This window comes from Molossus molossus, unplaced genomic scaffold (genome assembly GCF_014108415.1).
Source record: "Molossus molossus isolate mMolMol1 unplaced genomic scaffold, mMolMol1.p scaffold_m16_p_10, whole genome shotgun sequence".
NCBI lineage: Eukaryota > Metazoa > Chordata > Mammalia > Chiroptera > Molossidae > Molossus > Molossus molossus.
The window spans coordinates 37,291,834-37,309,528 of record NW_023425345.1 but is presented as its reverse complement, the minus strand read 5'-3'; positions in this window follow the sequence as shown (position 1 = coordinate 37,309,528).

The window sequence follows — 17,695 nt, the reverse complement described above, 5'->3', positions numbered from 1 at the left end:
ACAAAAGGCCCTGCGCGTCTGTGTGTGTGTGTGTGTGTGTGCGCGCGCGCGCACGTGTGCGCACTAATATCTTTCCCCAGGCTATAGTTTATCTTCCCAATTAGTTTATGTATCTTTGTTTTACAGAAATTTTCAATTTAATATAGTCAAATTGGTCGAGTTTTCCATTTTAGTGTGCAGTTTTTTGTGTCCTTTTTAGAGAAAGTCTTCTGAACGGAATGTTATATTATTTCAAAAGCTTTAAAGTTTTACTTTTCCCACTTAGATCTCAAATAAGCCTGGAACTGAGATTTTGATATGGTAATAAGCAAAGGCCTTATGTTATTGCTTTCCACAAGGATAATATGATTAGATCATATCTTCCTCGATTGATTTTTTTTTTCAGATAGAGCAGGAAGGAGAGAGAGGAAGAGAGAGAGAGAGAGAAACATTGATGTGAAAGGTACACATCTAGTGGCTGCCACCCGCACAACCCAACCAGGGTCAGGGACAAACTGCAACCGAGGTACATGCCCTTAGCAGGATCCGAACCTGGGTCTCTCTGGACTGCAGGCCGATGCTCTAACCACTGAGCAAAACCGGCCAGGGCCTCCATTGATTTTTAATGCTTTCTCATTTGCCTCTAGTTTTGTTTGTTTGTTTTTTCATTTGTCTAGTTTTAGATCAAAGGTATTCTTGGTCTTTCCAGATCACCAAAAGGCAGAATACTACTTGCCCTTGAAGGGCTGTCCAAACAGTTGGGACACTTAAAGAAATGAAGAAATGAGTGATTATCTTTATACTAAATGGGACAAGAAGGAAAAGCATCCCAGCGTGAAGGGCTTAAAATCTAGGACCATCCAACCTAACCAAATTCCTAAATTGAAGATGCTTTTGAATGGGGTTGCCTGACTCAAGACATCAACAAGGTGGCTGGTAACCTTTCCTAACTCTGAATGTCTATCTGCCCACTAACTCCTCTAAACCCGAGACTGACCTCCTCTGGTCACTGAGGGGCAAAGTCCACTGACGAGGAAGACCTCTGATGGGACGGCAGCAGGTGGGCAGTGACTTTGCACATGGAAGTGAACAGGAAGTAAGACTGAGGCACCCCGATACACTGGGGTAACATTCCACCCAACAATCCATGATTTCCAAACATCTGCTCCCTTTGCCTCAACTCCTCATTCTTAAATAGAAGGACATCTACTGCTAGGGTTATGCATGAACATCAGCAGTTCAATTTCCTGAAAGGTGCAAATGAACTTCCCCCTGCTCCCTCCAGTGTCCTGTCCCCAGACCCTGCTCAGTGTTCAGCCCCTTAGCGCTCATGGTTCTCTCACCCCACAGGAGAAGGGGTGTGGAGTTAAAATGGACACAGGAGATTTTCATCCCAGGGTGCAACCCAGCAGCAGGGTCACGCAGTCTGTCAGGCTTTCCTCCCTCGTTCCAGAAAAGCCCAACAGCTCTGATCAAAAGAGTGATTACAGGAACGCAACGTCCATTTCTGCCCTGGGCCCAGGGTTTGCCTGTCTGCCGGGTCTGGGAAGGAAGTGCGATGCTTACAGCATTTATATTTTCCATGCTGTGGTGAATTTGGAACCTTCACCCAGCTCAAGACAGAATAAATTTACTCCGGCACAAATCTCTTGATCATTTCCCCTTCAAATGTGGGAAAGCAGCACTGAGAATGTGGAAAGCGCAGAGCACATCATAAATCCAGGGACACAGGGACTCAGAAAGCTGCATGAAGCACATAAAGGAAGCACTGTGCTTTAATATTATTTTCTGTGTGAAATCGACATGTGTGGTTTCGGACAAAGGCCTTTTAGTGTGGAGGAGAGAAGGTTCAGTGTTTCTCTCTTTGAAAAGCAGAGGAGTGTCTGGGAGAGACAGTGAAGGGATGTGCTCTGGGGTATAATCTGAAGGAAACTAAAAATAAAACGACTCGTACTTTCGAATAACTGCCCTTAGGAAATAAAACCATGTAGCTGGCTTCCCAGGATGTGAGTATGTCTTCACATGCCAGCGATTTCTGTCTCACTGTGTTACGTTTGAATGGGAACAGGTGTTTATTGATAAAATCCTGACATTGGGTCCACGTGGGAGGGATTATTAGCCATCACTTAAAATGTCTCTGTTCCTGTTGCTCCCTCTTTCCGACATAGAAGAGAGCATCAGAGATCCCCGTCCTCTGCATTTTCTTCAAATATTTTGTTATACAGAGATTTGGAGGTACACAGCACGGTGGGTAACACATGAACTGACCCACACTGCCTGGGTTTGCATCCTTCCTCTGTGCGTATGGCACCAACTGTGTAGTCTTGGGTAAGGTACTTAACTTCTCTGGGTCTCACTTTCCTTCTCTGTAAAATGGGATTGATCGTAACACCTGCCTCTTTTCATTGTTGTGGGGATTGATTTAATCAATATATGAAAAGCACTTAGCATATACTGGCTCATAGGGTTATAGATCATGTCTGCTACTCTTCATCAATGAATCCTCTTGGCAGCCTGAACTTGAACTCTATGTCTTGGCTTTCTGCATTCAACAAAGTGCGGGGGTGATGAGAGCACTATTCTCAAGAGACTTCAGCAAAATGATTCGTAAAAAATAATTGAATCTACTCGTCTTCACATGAATCATGAATTTATTTTTATTTATTTATTTATTTATTTTATCCTCACCCGAGGACATTTTTCCATTTTTTACTCAGATAGAGCGGGAAAGAGAGAGAGGAAGAGAGAGAAACATCGATGTGAAAGGGACACATCGAGTGGCCGCCACCCACAAGACCCAACCAGGGCCGGGGACAAACTGCAGCCAAGGTACATGCCCTCAGCGGGAACCGAACCTGGGTCTCTGTGGACCGCAGGCTGACGCTCTAACCACTGAGCCAAACCGGCCAGGGCTTTTTTTTAAATTTTTTTTTTTATCCTCACCAGAGGACATTTTTCCATTTTTTACTCAGATAGAGCGGGAAGGAGAGAGAGGAAGAGAGAGAAATGAATTTATTTTTCAACTCCGGTGGTCACTTGGGGGTTTTGCCCACTTGGCACCCAGTGTCTCTTGTTTGATCACAGCACCATGATCTTGCTTGGGAGTAAGTCCCTCTCCTTTGAAATACCTACTGCTCGGGCTTCTATCAGGTGGCCTCGAGACCGCCTTCCTGCCCCTCTCCCATCGCTCATCAGTGGAGGGCAGGCCTGTGACCCCATCTTGGCTTATCACATTGTCTTTCTCTGGCATTTGTATCTGCAGCAGAGTGAAACAAGGACTGGGAGAAACAGCTGGCTGCTCACCAGGCTGCGGCGCCTCAAGGAGTCTATCTCAGTTCCTGCTACCTAGACCCCAGCAGCTGCCCTCGTTCTTGTCCCTTCATGACTCCTTTATTTTGCTTTTCCTATGAGCTATGCCAGATCCTTTCCATCGATTCCTTTCCCCCTATTTTGTATATGTGTCTCTTTTTTCGCACAACTGAAGATCCTAATGAAGCATCTCTCATTCCCTTCCTTAGACGCTGTGGTGTTTAAGGACCCGCACTACAAAATCCTATACAGACACATCCGCTTGTTGCTGCTGTTGTTGATGGTGGACTATACGCTGGAAAACAAGTTACAAGGAGATAAATACTCCTATTCCTTTGCGTCAGGCACACATTTTTAAAAGCTGATGGATATTAAGATGCCATGAAGGTCAAAGAAAGCCACTTTCAAGAGGCGATGCACTAGCCTGCACCCCAGCAGGGGAGGAACTGCAAGGAAACAAGAGCGAGGCGCGTGTGGGCAAAAGTGAGGAGAACAGGAACTGTTCTGAGGCAGGAACGGCGTGAGAAAAGTTGGGGGAAACGGTAACACAAAAGCAACCAGAAGGAAGAAGGAAGACAAGAAGGTAGGAAGGATGGGTAAGAAGAGACAAGGGCTCAGACTGAAGGTTAGAAGAAAAGTAGCCACGCAAAGAGCAAGAAAGACACCAAGATAAACTAGAGGATGCAGGACACACATCCCATTTTGGTGGGAATCTGGTCCAAACAGAGAGGGCCCAGGGAGACCAAAGCTGCCAGGGAGCAGATGTTCTTTTATCCTGTTAGCATAAAGACAAGTGCCCCACGTGGAATGGCATGAAACACGGCACTGTGGTCTGTTTCCCCGTTACTAATGATGCACATGGTATCCACAAACCCACCTCATCGTGCAATTGAAATAGTATTGTGGACAATAAGCTTAACTTAAGCTTCCCCGCCCCCCTCCCACACGCTTTTTAGTGTCTTACAAATACGCACACACACATGCTTCCTACTGAATCACAATAATAGAACAGAGCTCAAGGTAACATTCTCAGCAGCTTGTATGACTCACTTCTCCTAACAATGAGTACAGGAACCAAAACTGGAATGAGATACTGCACAGTCAGGAAATATACTCTATGTAAGAATTTTCACTTTAAAAATAATAACATTCGGGTGTTAATGCTCTATTATTTTTAACATGGCTTTATTTATCATGGGTTCTTAAGCTGGATGGACAAATAATTCCATTACCTAGAACAAAAATTACCTTTTGTTCCTGGTACACATGAAAGCCATTTTTCCCTTTGAAGGGGAGAAATAATTACCATGTGTTGCAAGGGGGGAGGGGAATCACACAGCTACATTCTGCAACGTGCAAGTCAGAGGGCTACAGCCCCTGATCGCCTGAGTCAGCCTTCACGCAGGCTTCCCAGAAGGAGGCTTGTCCGTTCTACTCTGAAGATGCCAACAATACTCTTTTCTGGTAATCTGATATTTAATAACATTATACTTCCTAGACCTTCATTGTCCTTCATTCGAACTTAAGTTCACCCCTGTCTTATTATTTTTTCTTACCATCAGGGCTGTGAAATCAAAACATATTAAAGATCTCCATCTAATTATTAATATTTTATATAAAAAGACATTATATGAAGATAGGCATTAATCCTGTTCATAGATGTTATGCCATATTAACTGACACGCTTGTTTTATCCTCACCTGAGGATTTGAGAGAGAGAGGAAGGGAGAAAGAGAAAGAAAGAGAGAGAGACATGAACAAGAGAAACATCTATTGGTTGCCTCCTGCATACGCCCAACTGGGGATCAAACCTACAACTTAGGTATGTGCCCTGACTGGATATCAAACTGGCAACCCTTTTGGTGTACAGGACAATGCTCCAACCAACTGAGCCACCCAGCCAGGGCTATAAATGAGTTTTTAATTGTATCATCTTTTATCTACTTTTTGTAATTATGGAAAAAAGTCAAAATATACAAAAGCAGAGAGAATAGTATAATGAAGCCCACATATCCATCACTCAACTTCAACAATTACCAATCCATGTTCCCTTTATATTCCCACATCCCCTCCCCTCAATATTATTTTGAAGTAAAACCCATCTGTGATATCATTTCGTTAGTAAATATTTCAGTCTCTATTTCTAAAAGATAAGGACTCGTTTTTAAAATATAACCACAATAAAATCATCACACCTAAAGGAAAATTAAAAGTAGCTTTCTGGGGGAAGTCAGGAGAAAACGGGACATCTGTAATAACGTCAACAGTAAAACATAAACCAAAAAAAATGATGTTCTCATCTCATCCAGCCTCTGGCCAGCATTTGCAGTGGACCCTGTGCTGCACTGCCCAGCTCTCCTTTCAGAACTGAAGGACTCATTCCTCCAGCCGCCAGCCCTCAGCCCTCTAGCCTTGTCCCTCAAGGTTACGCACCTTTCCTTGGAGCAAACCACATCCAGCGACTGGTGGATGCAAAATGAAAGGCCCGCACCGCTAACCCCAACTGGGGAGTACTCTGAGGGGCTCTCCCAGCTTCAGAGCTCCCTGTGGGCTTGGCAAAGACCTTGTAGTGACGCCTCTCAGCCCAGCTCCTCCCTCTGCCCCGTCCTGCTGCCTTTTCTCCCCTCACAGGTGTTCGTCCCAGGCACACTCTCCAGTACATTTTCTGTGTGCTTATCTCTGTCTCAGAGTCTACTTCCCAGAGCAGCAGACCTGCATTGGCATTCAGATTTCTGTTTGTCTCATTAAAGTAGGAAAGATACAAATGAACAAGCAGATAGAGATGAACTGGGGTTGTCTGCGCAGAGCTTCCGCAGCCTCCCATCCTCCCAACCCAGAAGCCCCTGTAACCTCCTGCTTTTAGAGTTTTTACTTCACTTTCATTGCATGGGCATGATTGATTAAATCATTAACCATTGATGAATGAACTTAATCTCCAACCACCTCCTCTCCCTGGAGGTCAGAAGGAGGGGAGGCTGAAAGAAAATTGCTCACTCAGGAAATTGCAAAGGTCTTAAGAGCTCTGTGCCAGGAACTGGGGACAAAGCCAAAGTATCTTTTTTTTTTTTTTTTTCAATACACCATTGCTTCCTTCCTTCTTTCTGATGTGGCAAGATGTTCTAGGTACATTTTTTTGTACATTACCTACCTACCCCATACTTGGATGTAGATATTTCTACATGAGGCCAAGCTTCCTTATAGTGATTAATGGTATTTAGGAGAGGTTAACTACAGAGTTAGACCTCAGTTCTTGAGTTTGGCTAAGAAAGAATTTAGAGCCAAGAACTCTAATGCAAGAAGTCTGTTTCAAAAGTCATAGAGGTAGAAGAAGTAAGCAGCTAGACTGTGTGGACTTAGGAAACAAGTTATGAGGCTAAAGAAGGGCACTTGGAGATTAGAGGAAAGAATACAAAGATAATGCACCTGAGGGAAGGAGAGGGGGAAAGGTGTGGGCATGAGAAAAAGAGAGAGAGAGAGAATGCACATGCTGGGTCCCTCATCTTAAGGGTTTTTATCTGTTTTCTAAAGGCAGGAATTTTAGGGGAGGTTTCAGGAGAGGACCTCAATAAAATATTCGTCAGCTTTTCCAGATATGTCCTTTCAGGGTTATAGTCTCTACTGAGTGGTTGGCACTAAGGTAGGAGATTATTGGTCATTGCATCTGGTCCTGATGTCAGCGGTGGCATCACTTTGTCTGTTTGCTGCTTTTCTGGGCCTAGAGCTGAAACACAACTGAGGCCTAGATGTGATCTCTAGCTTGACAAAAACTGTGACTCTGTGATCAATAGACCCAAGGCTTTGTTCCTAAGGTTATTTGATGCGGGTCGGGTCGGAACCTCATTGGCCTAAGGGATTGATGCTTAAGGGCGTGGTCATGCAAGAGCTTGTCTAGGAGTTATATGAGATTATGCTTTGGCCCCCTTATTCCTCCTCCAGAGGGCCTAACCTATTTGACTAGCAATATGAAACGTCGGGGGGGTCTAAACCACATGACTAGTAACATGAAAGGTCAGGGAGTTTAAACTGCATCATTAGCCACATGCTAGGGAGGAAAGGTCACCCTGAGGGCAGGTACTAGCCTAGAATAGTTATTTTCTCTAGCCTAGCCCATTGCTAAACATCCAGGACATTTTCTGCCCTAGTGAAATTTTGTACCTGGCCTATTTTTCATGCCTGTCTAACTGCCTATTCACTCTATCAAAACCACAATCTGGGCACTAAGGGTATTCAGGACTTTAAGTGGACAAAACTAGGAAAATCCTTTAGGATAAAATTCCTCATGAATTAAACTCATACATCTAATTCAAAACCAGAGTAGAATATTTTTATTTATCTTCTTATATCTCCCAAGCTGAGAATCCTGGAGTTTAATTTAGAATGTCATAGAATTATCCATTTGCTTTGTCCCACAACACACATATAAATGTCTCAGGTGAATAACATGACCTTTGAAAACTATTTACAAAATGGGTTTTGTTCTCTCTCTGCTAAGGGTATATCCCACTAGGGATGTATTTATCCAATTACTGGGTTGAAATTCACATCTCTTTCTTTCTCTCCCTCTCTAAAAATCAATAAAGGAAAAAAGAAATTCACCTGATATAGTTTCTTTCTGCCAACAACTGAATATATAGTAAAGTTGATTTTGTTTCATTTAACTTTACTGTCTAGGGACTGTTGTGTTTTTTGTTTTCGTTTTTTTAATTTAATCTTGTTTTAGCCCTGGCCAGTTTTTCTCAGCAGTTGCAGTGGTTCTCAACCTTCCTAATGCTGCAACCCTTTAATACAGTTCATGTTGTGACCCCCAACCATAAAATTATTTTTGTTGCTACTTAATAACTGTAATTTTGCTACTGTTATGTCTTAGGTGACCCCTGTGAAAGGGTCGTTGGACCCTCAAAGTGGTCATGACCCACAGGTTGAGAAACATCAGAGTGTCGGCCCACGGTCCGGAGATACCCGGGTTCGGTTCCCACTAAGGGCACATACCTCGGTTGCAGTTTGTCCCTGCCCCGGTTGGGGTCATGTGGGTGGCAACCATCTCTCATGTCGATGTTTCTCTCTCTCTCTCTCTCCCTCCCTCTCTGTCTGAAGATAAATGCAAAAATGTCCTTGGATGAGGATAAAAAATAGTTAGAAATTTAATCTTGTTTTATAATTATGTAAAATATTTAAATATTTTTGCAGTTTTTTTCTTTCAATCCTCTCTCAAGGATACTTTTTTTTAAATTGATTTGAGAGAAAGAAGGGGAAGAAAGAGAGAGAAACATCAGTGTGAGAAAGAAACATCAATCGGTTGCCTCCTGTATGTGCCCTGAGCAGGGATCGAACCTGCAACCTTTTTGGTGTATAGGACAACGCTCCGAGCAACTGTGCCACCAGGCTGGGCTAGTTTCACAGTTTTAAAGTCAAATAAACAAGGATACATCAAGGAAGCCTGGTTTCTATACCTTTCTCCTCCACTAATTCTCTCCTATTTCTAATAGATTAAGAAAAATCAATTAATTAATCCTCTCAATATTTGGGTGTGGGTGTGTGTACCCCTTTTTGAGAGAGAGAGAGGGAGAAAGATATAGAAACATCAATGTGAGATGTAATGATTGGCTGCCTCCTGCATGCCCCCCACTGGGGACCAAGCCCACAGCCCAGGCGTGTGCCCTGACCAGGAATCAAACCTGGATCTCTCAGTCCATGGGACAACGTTCAGTCACTGAGCCACACCGGCCGGGCGTATACCCATTATTTCTATTAAGAATTTTACTCATCCTAATTATAAGGATTTCTAAGTTACAGAATTTCATAGTGTTGCGTTGCTGAGTATCCCACCTTGGAAGGAAGAAAGCAGAGGAGAGAAGACACAGCCGTGAATGGAACTCTCATCATGTTCCAGACTCATTCCCAGAACATTTCTTCCTCCTCTAACTCTCAGGGAGAGGGACTGTCATCTCTGCTTCACAAACGTGGAAACTGAGGTACAGTTACATGCCCAGCTAACTGGAGACAGAACTGACACTGGAACTTAGATCTTTCTCCAAAGACATGATCTGCCAAATGAACTCCTTCCCCTAACGTCCTGACCTAGATTTCCCCCGCACGGCTACAGAGTATGCTGTCACGCTTCCTCTCTCCCCTCCTCCTTTGAGAGTGTCCTGCAAGGTGGTGCGCTTTGTTCTCTGTCCATGCTCATGGTTTATAGTTTCACATATTTCAGATATTTCTGTTTCTAAATAAAAACAAATGTAATACCAAAATGATGTGAAAAGCCCTGTGGGCAGGTATCAGGAGTACCATCCACTGTTCGCAGCTGTCGGCCTCAGGTTGGGGAAGAAGTCACGTGGTAAGAAAAGTTCTATTTTTAAGTTCAACACTTGAAATCAGCACTTCACAAGATTTTATATTTCTCAAGTTGCTGATAACACCATGATAATAATATGACCAGTGTCATTTTAACATAGAGGGGAAAAGTGACCAAGCATTTTGCCTGGAGGCGTTCCTGGCGGGAAGGGAGGAGAGGGTGTGCAGTGGGCATGGGTAGCCCCGAATATGAATTAGGTTTGACCTACGTTAGAGGAATACTGCCCAAAACGCTTCCAAATCTATCGATTCTGTGTGTTTGCCTTCAGAGGAGCTGTTAACAGGCCTTTTTAGATACATCAGGTTTCCCAGAAGCGAGGAAGAGGCCAGCCTGAAACCCAGTGACCGAGACGTGCAGTTTACCGATGGCGCCTCTGGAGAGTGATGAGACACCGCTCAGAGCGGATAGGGGTGCAATCTTGATCAAGAACATGTGCCTGACTGAAATGGAGGCAGTGATGCCTAAGGAAAAGCCACCCCACAATTGCTCTGCTGTGACCCCTCCCTGTTTGTTCCCCAATCTTCAGCAGCTTTTCTGTACTGTGCTTCAGGGAATGATAGTGAAGGGGCGGAGGCAAAGCTGTATCCACAGAGAAGCAGTTACAGAGGCAAATCCACGTGCAGGGGCTGAGCACGCACACGGCGCAGGGGTGAGGAGCCACCCATCCCCTAAGAGAACATGCACCTCACTCCCCAACTCCTGCCTCGGAACCTCAGGGACCTTAGGAGCGGCACTGGTCTTCCCACAGAATATTGTAGGGAAGTCTGTGAGATTATAGGGATGTAGCTCCAGCAAAGTCAGACAGTGGGGATGTCTAGATTCTAATGAAAGTAGAAGGTCTTTGAAAATTACTGTATCATGTTTTTTATAATTATCTTGAAGATTATAATACCTATGATGAAAACCATCTGCTGCTTTAAAATAAAAGAGAAAGACCAATATTCATTTTCATAACTGGGAACTTCAACTGAATGTCTCCAAAATGCTGTTGTAAAAAGCTACAAACTGATCAATCAAGACAGACAGGTCCCTCCAGGCTGTTGCAAAGGGTAAATTTTCCTTCTTTTTTACGGCTGAGTAGTATTCCATTGGGTAAATGTACCACAGCTGTTTTGTCCACTTGTCTACTGATGGACACTTGGGCTGCTTCCAAATTCTGGCTATGGAGAACATTATGCTAAGTGAAATAAGCCAGTCAGAGGAAGACAAGTACCACAAGATTTCACTCACACGTGGAATCTAATGAGCAAACTGAACTAACAAGCAAAATAGATGCAGACTTATAAATAGAGAGCAGGCAGATAGCTGTAGTGGGGAGGAATGGAGAGATTGAGTAAAACAGAAGAAAGAACAAGAACTAATTGGCACAGACCACGGTGTGGTGATTATGGAGGGTGGGGAGGAGCAGGTAGAAGAGGGTAGAGGGAGGATAAGTGATGATGGAAAAATAAAATAACATGTAGTTTAATTTTTTTAAATGAGAGAGAGAGAGAAGGCTCTGGGATTGGGTGATGGGAAAGGTAAAGATATAAGAAGCAATTCAAGGCAATAAATTTCTTTATGTTATGTTCAGTAGCCATGCCTCTAAGTACTGAATACTTTAAGTGAGATTGAAACAGAGTGGGCTACAAAGAGCTCAAGATAAGACAACTGCCCTAGCTTTCATTCACATTGTCCTCCAAGGAGAAAGCTTGATTTTTTTCTTAGTGTATATTTCTCTGTTATGATTAAATTATATTTATAAGTACCCACATACATATGCCACTCTACTAGATCCTGCAAAAAATACATACTTCTTCACCAACCAATGGAGTTGTTACTAGGTATATCTTCAATTCTCAGAAATGTCTTATCAAGACATATTATTCTAATATCATCCCCTTTAGAAGAATGAAATGGAAGGACACCAAAGGGGTAGAGTAAAACTAATTAGGAGACTAATACAGTGGTCCAGGGAAGAGATTACTGTAGCTTGGACTCAGGTGATAATGACAAAGATGGAGAAGAGGGAACAGAGCTAAGAGGTAGTCAGGAGGTAAGACTGACAGGACTTACCGATGGACTGGACATAACGAGCGGTCATCCGGTGTGCTGTACAAAGTCCCAAGAGTGGATCAGTTGTGCAATCTGCTTTCTCTACTCTTGGGCACAGATATGCACTGGAGAAAAATGTAAAACCACGGGACCAATGTACCTGCGCAAACGGATGGTCTCTCACCTCTGTAAAGCCTCTGACACCACCTGTTGAATTTTGTACTGCCTTGGTTTCTGTTTCCTCCAGTGATCAAATATTCGTCACTCCACTTAATCCCCAAGCCCACCTTTCCTTGTACCAAAACTTCTTACTCTCCACAGGTAACTTTGTCTCCTGATTCACTAAGAAAATTGAAGTCCTCAACCATGAGCTTCCTCACTTACCCTGACTATCATCACACTCATCTACAATTGCATCTACATCGTCTAACTCTCTTCTTTCTCAGAAAACAATGGTTTCTCTCTCCAGTTCAAAGATAACCCTCCACCTGGGAGGCCAGGGAACTGAGTTAAGAATCCAAGCTCCAGGGTCCGAATGCCTGAGTCAACCTTGACTCTGGAACCTTGGATGGGTTTCTTAACATCTCTAAACCTGAGTTTTTTCATCTGCAAAATGGAAACAGTAATATTACAGTGGGCTGTTGTGATGATTAAATAAATACTCTCTTTTCTGCCATATGGTAAATGCTTAATAAGCTTTGGCTACTATTAGCCTTATCTCCTCCAGGACTAGGTTCTGTTAGTTATCCCTCCTCTTTTCTGTATTGCCAACCTCTCCCATTTGAAATAAGACATACAATGGTATTTTAGAAAGAACATGGGCTTTGGAATCATTATTATGGGGGTAGGTTAGCCCAGGGTTCAAATCTTAGGTCTGCCATCTCCTCATTGAGTGACCTCTGGGCACCATTTTCTTCCACTGAAAAAGGAAATCAATGTGCCCAGCTTCCGTAGCTGCTATGTATAGGCTGTATGGCTTCTAACATGATGCTTGTTCCATAAAAGTGTGACAAGTGTTAGAAAGACAATGTATCTTCATCTTCATTCAGTAAACGGTGGTGTTAGCAGAGGTGATGGTGGTGGTAACAGCAGTTTTGTTATTTCCTTTTTCTTCATTCTCTCCTAGAAAAAGCCCTCCCTTTATCCTTAGCCTCCCTAGAAACACCACCTCCCCTCTTATTCCCACCCAGGCCCAAGAATAGAAGTATATTACGATTCTCTCTCTCTAACTCTCAGATCCTGTTTGTCTCTACCACAACACTACAGTGAAGCCGCTCTCACCAATGGGGAAGGCTCTCATAACTTTCAGTACCCTGGACATATTGAGGTTCTTACTGTGCTGCATTCAGCCCCCTAGATGCCTCCTTCTTGCAATGGTTTCTCCCTTGGACTTTTTCCCTGTCTCCTTCTGACTCCTTTTGCTCCACGCTTCCTCCATCTGTTGGTATTCCCCAACATTGATCCCCAGACCACTTTTCTTACTCTACAAACTATCCCCGGGCAATCTTACAAACTCTCATCTTCTTAGCTGTTGATGATACTTAAATATAACATCTATCTCCAGCTATGACCTCTCCCCAGAGCTCTTTCTATCAATTGAAAACATTTCAGAACATCACCTTTTCCTCTCCCAAATCCAGCACACACACACACACACACACACACACACACACAGTCACAGTCACAAAATCCTCCTTGATCCTTCCTTTATATTCTCTCTGTCTTGGTTAGTGGAACCAATTGCCACCATTTTATCAGCAGATATCTATTGAGTGCTACCAAGTCCTTGCACTCATCTAGCCAATAATCAAACCTAGAAATTTCAGGCATCCTAAATCCTCTCTTCTCTACTCCCCAGATGCAACTAACTGTTTGTTCATCAGGTCCTGTACATTCTCTCCCAGGAACGTACATCTCTGACAGTGGATTCCTTTGTCTCCATCCCCTGCAGCTACTGAATTAGTTCAAAATGTCATTGGATCTCAACCACCTCCTAAGTTGTATCCTAGATATTAGTCTCTCCACTTTGGTCAATGTTCAGTATGACCACCTAAGTTAGTCTGACAGTGCAATTTAATCACATTACTTCTTTTTTTTTTTTTTTATCTTTATTGTTGAATGTAGAATGTATTACAGATGTTCCACATTTTTTCCCCCATTGACTCCCTCCTCCCCACTCCTGCCTTCCTCCCACCTTTTCCCACACTATTGTCTGTGTCCATTGGTTATGCATATAAGTTCTTTGGTTTATTTCTTCCCACCCCCCAACCCCTTTCCCTTTGAGGTTTGTCAGTTTAGCAACCAATTTGTACTTCTTAATCCCTTCACCTTTTTCACCCATTCCCCCAAACCCCCTCCCATCTGGCAACCAACAAAATGTTCTCTGTATCTATGAGAATGTTTCTGTTCTATCTGTTCATTTTGTTTGTAGATTCCATTGTCGGTAGATATGTATTCATTGCCATTTTGTTTGTTCATATATTTTATCTTTTTCTTCAAAAAGACCCTTCATCATTTCATATAATAACGGTTTGATGGTGATGAACTCCTTTAACTTTTTCTTGTCTGGGAAAGTCTTTATATGGCCATCGATTCTAAATGACAGCTTTGCAGGATAGAGTAATCTTGGTTGTAGGTTCTTGCTTTCCATCACTCTGAATATTTCTTGCCACTCCCTTCTGGCCTGCAAAGTTTCTTTTGAGAAATCAGCTGACAGCCTAATGGGAACTCCCTTGTAGATAACTAGCTGCCTTTCTCTTGCTGCTTTTAAGATTCTCTCTTTGTCTTGAACCTTTTGCATTTTGATGATGATGTGTCTTGGTGTGGGCCTCTTGGGGTTCGTTTTGTTTGGGACTCTCTGTGCTTCCTGGACTTGTATGTCTGTTTCCTTCACCAAGTTAGGAAAGTTTTCTGCCATTATTGTTTCAAACAGGTTTTCGATTTCTTGTTCTCTCTCTTCTCCTTCCGGCACCCCCAAGATGCGAATGTTGGCACACTTGAGGTTGTCCCAGAGGCTCCTTACACTATCATCATTTTTTTGGATTCTTTTTTCTTTTTGCTGTTCTGATTGGGTGTTTTTTGCTTCCTTATATTCCAAAATCGATGGTTTGCTCCTTGGATTTACGTACTCTATTATTGAAGCTGTGTAAATTATTCTTTATTTCAGTTAGAGCCTCCTTCGTTTCTAACTGTGCATCGATCATTTCTGCCTGTTCCTTTTTTATGCTCTTGAGGCCCTCACTGAGTTCATTGAGCATCCTTATAAGCAGTATTTTTAACTCAGCATCTATTAGGTTGCTTATCTCCATTTCGCTTAGTTCTTTTCTTGGGGTTTTGTTCTGTTCTTTCATTTGGGACCTGTTTCTTTGTCTCCTCATTTTGGCTGCCTCCCTGTGTTTGTTTCTGTGTATTACTTAACGAGGGGTATGGGGCTAGCTGAGACCAGATGCTGCTCATTTGAAAAAATTTAGGAAAAACCTGAAGCAGGATCCAAGTCAGGCCAATCCTATGGTTAAGCAAGTGCCAACAGCTTGGGTGGGCCTGAAAGTTGGGTGGGGTGGGGCGGGGCCTCAGGGAATCACCATGCGGGGCTGCCAGGTTGCTGGAGTCCCGGATATGGCGGCTGTCTGCCACCCCAGGGAAGGGCTCACCAAAGGAACAAAGGCCTCTGACAGCATGTTTGTCCCGGAGAAAGCCCCCTCTCCAGCCTTCGCTCCAGTGCCAAACAGCTCAGTTCTTCCCTGTATGTCTCTGGTGCCCCTCGAGCTGCCTCCCCTTCAAGCTTAGAGGGAGAGAGTCCGATAAGTCCATGCACAGGCTTTTTAAGGAGCTGCCTGGGGCTCCAGCTGCGTCAACCTCCCTGAGCCTCAGTTCCTGCTGGTTTTTCCAGCCAGAAGTTATGGGGACTTCTCTTCCTGGCACTGGAACCCTGAGCAGGGCACCTGGTGTGGGATGGGGACCCCTCAGTCCTCAGGAAGGACCTTCCCAACCGAGGTGTCCTCCTGATTTTTATCCGCCACACATGGATGTGGGACCAGCCCGTCCGCCTCCGCCCCTCCTACCAGTCTCGATGCAGCTTCTTTAATTCTGTAGTTGTAGGACTTCCATTCAGCTCGATTTCAGGCGGTTTTGAATGGTGGTGGTTCTGTAGTTTTGTTGTGACTTGGATGTGGTTGTGGGAAGACGCGATACCGTGTTTACCTACGCCGCCATCTTGACCGGAAGTCCTAATCACATTACTTCTTATAGGACAACTTCCAAGGACTCTCAGTTGCTTACCAGAATCCACAGTATTGCTTTAAGAAGTAACCTGAAGTTGGAATCCTCCCTCATTTTGTTTCATCCCCCTCCTATAGATGACTGAGGTGCTCATCATTTTTTATAACATGCTATGTGTAGTCAATATTCCACACTATCCACATTATAAAACTTAGCTCTGGGTCACCTTCTCTGGTCTATTTTCACCAGTCTTAAGGTAAACAAGTCCTTTTTCTCTTCCATTGTCACAGAATGTTTTTTATACTCATGTTAAAGCACTTAACAGGATTCATTACAGTTACTTATTCAGGTGTTAGTCTCTCATACTAGACCACGAGGTCTTTGCATAAAGGGGCCTTGTTTCCATATCATTTTACTTTTGAAACCTAGCATGGGGCCTGTCGTATTGCAGATGGTCAATGAACGTCGGTGAATAAATGAACCAATGAGCTAAAAAGTAATCGCAAGTAGAGAGAAGAGCATGTCCAAGGCACAGAAAAGGCATGTCTAGCAGCTCTGTATGACTAGTGCCTAACAATACTTGAGAAAAGATCAAAGAAAAAAGTTTAGAAAAGTTTGTTGAGGCCAAACCGTAAAAGAACTTTTGTATCAGGCTGAGCTTGAACGTTATCCCATAGGTGACTGAGAGTCTATGATGGATCTGCCTCCAATTTTTAGTTTAAAATTTTTACTATTTGGTTTTTGTGAAGTTATGCATAGTTTGAAATTTCTACTTTATGATTTTTATTAGTTACATTTTGGTAGCTGAAACAGAAACCATTCTAATTTAAGCAGAAAGGAATTTATGCTACAGTATCAGGTAGTTCACAAAATCATTGGAAGGGTTGGAGGAACAGACTAGAGAGGATCCAGGAAAAAAACCCAGGTCCAGAATCATAAGACATGTGCTGTAGTAAGCTCCGCTGCCACAGCCTACTCAAACAGTCACCAAGTCAGGACAAGCCCACCATGAGCTTCCGGGATCTGAACCCACAGAAACGGATGCTTTGCTCAACTCAGTTCTAAATTCAAGTATCACAAAACTTTGATTGATGGAACCTCAATTACATTTGGAACTTTAGCTGCAAGAGAATCTGAAAAATGTGACAGCTTTCCCAGCCTCTCCAATACTAGAATGAAGTTATAATGGATGATGAGTGAGGCAATCCATACTTTTTATGTTCCTAAGGATGTATTTTCATTTGGACTCTGTGAGAGCTCATTATTTGCCATATTACAGAAGATAATGCTGGTCATCTATTGCCACAATAATTCCAAGTAACAAACAACCCCAAATACATCTGTGGCCTATAACAAAAGACATCTCTTTTCCTATTCATGGGTCAGCTGGGTGGCTCTGAGTCAGGCTGTGGTTGTATTCTGGTCTGTTCCATACATCTTCATTTTGAGCCTCAGACTTAAAGGGCAATAATACGAGGAGCACGTTCTTCCTCTAACAGATGCCAGGAATGTGAGAGGGAAAGCCAAACCTCATAAGAAAAATAAGAAGCTCCCTATCATAAAAGAAGCAAAATATCTAGGAGATTCATTCCCGAATGCTAGAGCAATAAAACAGTGCCTCCCACATAGAAGTAAGTGGAGAACTAAAAATGAAACCCAAGCTGCCTTCAGAATCAGACCAGCCCTCAGAGTCTGGAATGTGACACACGAAGATGAGACGCAGACTGAGTCAGAGCCGGGGATTTTTGTGAGAAGAGAAGCTAGGAGAGGATCCGAAACATGCCCTTTGGATAATGTCAT